The sequence below is a fragment of the Micromys minutus genome, assembly GCF_963924665.1.
Source record: "Micromys minutus genome assembly, chromosome: 11".
Taxonomy (NCBI): Eukaryota; Metazoa; Chordata; class Mammalia; order Rodentia; family Muridae; genus Micromys; species Micromys minutus.
The window spans coordinates 29,849,726-29,854,740 of record NC_137980.1 but is presented as its reverse complement, the minus strand read 5'-3'; positions in this window follow the sequence as shown (position 1 = coordinate 29,854,740).

The following is a 5,015-nucleotide window of genomic DNA, read 5'->3' as shown; positions in this document are numbered from 1 at the left end:
CATTCTTTTTGTGTGTTTTGTTTTGTTTGGAGATAAGAGCCTACTATGAAGCCCTGGCCATCCCGGAACTCATTATGTAGACCAGGCTGGCCCTAAACTCAGAGGTCTGTCTGATGCTGCCTCTCCAGAATGCTGGGATTAAACGTGTGCTTCTTGATCTTTCTGCCACGTGTTCATGCCTTTGCCATGAGGATTACATCCACCCCTGAAATGGGACTCGATCAGACATTTCCTCAGAGTGACTAGAAAGTAACTGACACACAGCATAATGTTACCTGATTTCAGTGCTTCAACAACAACCAGTTCATATCTAGGCTGTTACGTTGAAACGGTGGGTGACTCCCGGAAACCTGGGAGGTGAGGCAAAGCACACACCTTGTTTGGAAACCAGGATTTTACAAGCAAAAGGTCAGTATGTGGTGGCCATAAACGAGGGCTTCCCTGAATTCGCTGAGACATCCTAACAAACTACTGCAATGCAAGGAAGGGGCCATGGGAGTTCCAAATTTATAAAGAACTGGCCAGATGCACACCAAATCCATGACCTGGGGCATCGGGTGTTACCTCTGGGTCAGTGGTGTCAGAATCAGACTGCATTAGAGGCTGCAAACACTGACTAAGTGCTTGGTGTGGGAAAGAGCCCCATGCATCTGGTACCTGCTCACTGTGTTAGAGGATGGACTAGTGATGAGACAGAACAGGGTTAAAAACCCACTTACCCCCATGTCCTCTTCCTGCCCATGTGTCCCACCATCCGTAACCAGGAAAAGTAAAACTCAAACTCAGGCCAGCGCGACACAGAAGCCTGGGCTTAGGCCTTGCCATCAGCCACAAAGATGGCGGAGACCTCGACTGTCAGGCCTGCTGTGAGGAGAAAGTAATGCAGGAGAGAACATGGAGGCCTTGGAGCTGTGTGGCCAGGTCATATTTTCTTTGCAAATAAGACTCAGCTTTGAGACTGAGGACAGGTAGATAAAAAAAAGTCGATGACTGGTTGCCTTAGAAAGATTACTGAGACCTGTGTGTGACCCCAGGTTTGACTAGAGAGCTCTGGGGTAGGCGCCGTCTTTTTAAAAGGGACTAAGCACAATTGAAGGTCAGTACTGACTAGAACGGAGTTCTGAAGTCTGTCTAGAATTTGACCTTATCTAGAGTGGCCGCAGGTGGAGGCACCGCCACCGGCTCACTGTGTGTCTTAGACTGGTCACTGGCTGTGCCCTACAGGGTTCTCACAGGGTTAAACAGTTCACATGCCCAAGCTCACTCTCTATGAACACTTCAAAAGTGTCCTCCCTAAGTCCAGCCTTCCCTTTAGTAGAGGCGTGGGAGAAGAAGAAGAATCAGAATGAGAAAAACTTGAGGAAGTAGAAAGACTTACAACATAGGATGTGGACGACACCCGTCTTTCTGCTCTCAGGACTGTTTTTTTTTTTTTTTTTTTTTTTTTTAATGCAAGCCACAGAATATTAAGCAACTGAAAAGTTTCAGGCACAGCCAATTTTAGGATCAGCTAGTTCCAGAACCTAACCCCTGTGAAGGTCCAGAGCCCTGCCATCTGGCCCTTATCCTCCTGTCACGTGAACCTTATCTCTTCTCAACGTCATGTGCCCAAGGAGTAGCACTAATCACTCCTTGTCCTCTGAATTCGAGGACAAAGAAATAGGCACAAGGCACTATTCTGATGTTTTATATATTTGGAAGTGTAATATCCACAAGCATCCTCTGTGTTTGATATGGTCCCACAGGCAGGAAAACGGAGGCACATTAAACCACCAGCCTATAGTCTACAGCCATGGTCAGAGTTGGGCTTTTTTTCCAGGGAGTCTAGTTTTCAATTACTGCTGTGCTCTGAAATGTCCCTTTTGGAAGAGGCCATGTCTTTGGGGACCTAGTATATGGCAGGTATTGTGTTTGGGTCCAGCCGGGCTGTATTAGCCAGGGTTTCTTTCTTTCTTCCTTCCTTCCTTCCTTTCTTTCTTCCTTCCTTCCTTCCTTCCTTCCTTCCTTCCTTCCTTCCTTTCTTTCTTTCTTTCTTTTGTTTTTTTGTTTTGTTTTTAAGGGAACAGAACTTATAGAATAAATATATATGGGACTTACTAAAATGGCTTGTAGGCTGTGGTCCAGCTAGTCCAACAGTGGCCATTACCTCAAATGAGGCTGGATGTTTGAGCAGGACTTCAGCTTGTGCCACAATCTCAAAGCATCAGGCTCCACCCGGTGCCAGTGAAGGGATGGACTTCCTTCCCACTGAAAGGGAGAGTTAGCAGGTAATGATGAAAACTTCCTTCTTCCATGTCCTTCATGTACGTTGTCATCATTAGGCGTGGCCCAGATTAAAGGTGCATCTTCCCACCTCAAAAGATAAGGATTAAAAGCGGGTCTTCCCCCACCCCATGGGGAAGCTCCAGTCTCTGACACTATTAATGATACCCTGTTATACTTGCAGACAGGAGTCCAGCATGACAGTCCTCTGAGAGGCTCCACCCAGCAGCAGACTCAGACAGATGCAGACACCCACAGCCAAACATTGGTTGAAGCTTGGGGACTCTTAGGAAGAATAGGAGGAAGGATTGAGGCCCTGGGGTGGGGGAATAGGAACTCCACAGGAAGACCAACAGAGTCAACTCACCTGGACCCTTGGGGCTCTCAGACTGAACTACCAAATAAAAAGCATCCACAGGCTGGACCTAGGCCTCCCCACACACATATAGCAGATGTGCAGCTTGCTCTTCATGTGGGTCTTGAACAACTGGAACAGGGACTATCCCACAAGCTGTTGCCTGCCCAGGGATACATTCTTCTATCTGGGCTGCCTTGTCTGGCCTCCATGGGATAGGATGTGCCTAGCCCCACAGAGACTTGATGTCCCAGGGTTGGGAGATATCCAGGGGACACCCACCCTCTCAAAAGAGAAGGGAGTAGGGAGGGTGGGGGAAAGGATTGTGGGAGGGGGTGCCCAGGAGGGGGCAATGAGCCAGAGGTAAAGTGAATAAAAATAAATAAAAATAAGAAAAGAGTGGGCCTTCCGGGGAAATGTCAAAAGGAAAGTCAGTGACTTGTGCCTAACTTTCTATTGGTCACACTTAATAGACACGGTGAGCACAATGAAGGGGAAGAGGATGTTGGGAGATTTCTAGGGCAGGTTATGGAAGCCAAGAGAAAGACTAAGGAGCAACAGGTGAGGTCTTACATGCGTTTCTGAACACTGAAACCTGACAATCATTAGGACTTTTGCCTCATACCTTGAAATTTCTGGGCTCATAAAATGGCTACTATATTACAAGCTTGTATTTAGTGGGGTATTTTTCTTTTCTGTAAACTTTTGGTGTTTCCACTTAACGGTTTCTATATAAACATTGTTTAATTGTTGCATTAAATTCTAAATATTTCTATTAACGTGGCAATTTAACCCATTTTAGAAAAAAATCTTTTCCATAATTTGAAATTATAAAGCAATTTAGAAAAAGAAAAAAGATAAAAAGGAAAAAAAAAAAAAAACTCCCTCACAGGTGTACCCAACTATTTGGGTTGTAGTTAATTCCAGATGTAGTCAAGTTGACAGCCAAGAATAACCATCACACAGGTTTAGAGAAAGGGGCCTTCTAATTGGCCAGGCAGTCACTTGTCTGCTTCTGCAGTGGGCATGAGGAAAGCCATCAGCCGGTGTGACATCCCTGCCTGAGACAAGCTGGGATGGGACTCTACTCAGAGCCAGGGTGTCTAAAGGCTTCACAGCAAGGTCGCTGACAACTCCACTGGAAAATAAAAAACAAGTTCGGGACATGACCAATGAACTCGCTGTTCACTTGTGTAGGTTTAGTGTGCTGGAAAACACCCTGCGGAGATCTGCCTCTCGGGGAACACGGATTCATACTGGAAACCAGATAATAGTAATAAAACACTGCACATAAAAAGATGGCAAACAATACCAAGTAAACAAGAGCCAGAGTGGTACAACACTGTAGATGGGAAATCCTGAGTGCAAGGGGACAAACACAGAAGTAACTCAGCAGAACATTGAAGAACATGGGGGGGGGGGGAGTTAGCTGGTGAGATGGCTCAGTGGTTAGGATCACTAGCTGCTCTTCCAGAGGACCTGAGTTTGGTTCCCAGAACTCACTTGGGGCCACTCACAACCACTTGAAACTCCAGCTCTAAGGGATTTGATGCCCTCTCTCCTGGCCGCTGCAAGTACACACACACACACACACACACACACACACACACACACACACACAACTGGCTAAATACATAAGTCCTGCAATTGCAGCCCTTAGAATGAATGAAACAAATACCATCTAGAGGCAAGAAGAAATTTATAGGCATACAGTTTTTCTGGAAAGTTTCAAAGTACCTTTTCAATCATTAGCCAGAATTAAAAGTCAAAAGGGCCTAACAAGACAGACTAACAAAGTAATATATTTTGCTATTTAAAAAGAGAGCATCCACGTGAACAAAATAATATAACTGAAGGATTTTCTGTCGCACATATAAAGTCTTCTTATGTTTCCACAAAAAACCAACTTTTTTTTCACAAAAATGAAAATGTCAGCTGGATATTGCGGTACTCGGCTTGCAGTGCTAGGGACCAGGAGGGAAGATGGTTGCCGTGAGGTCAGCTTTAGAACAGTCAGTTCAACACTGGCCTCGGCTATATGCTAAGACCCTGTCTCCAAATAAGTAAGTAAATAAATAAATGTTTGCATCACAATATTTACATGTCCTATCTTGGTTCTCCCCAACAACACTTTAACAACAAATGCTTAGGTTACAACCTGAAAAATGATGAACTCATGACCTAAAAATCTTTAATAACTAAAAACTGAGGGACAAAGGAAACTCATATAAAGGTTACACAGGAATAAAAGGAGCCTCTCCATCCTAAGAACATCTAAAGCCTTCCCAGTTCAAAAAAGAAAAACCACTGGCAGAGGAACAGCGCCTTCCTTCCAAACCTTAGAGAAGCAGGAAGCAGGAGATGACATCAGTAAAACCTGGAGTGAACGAAAAAGGAA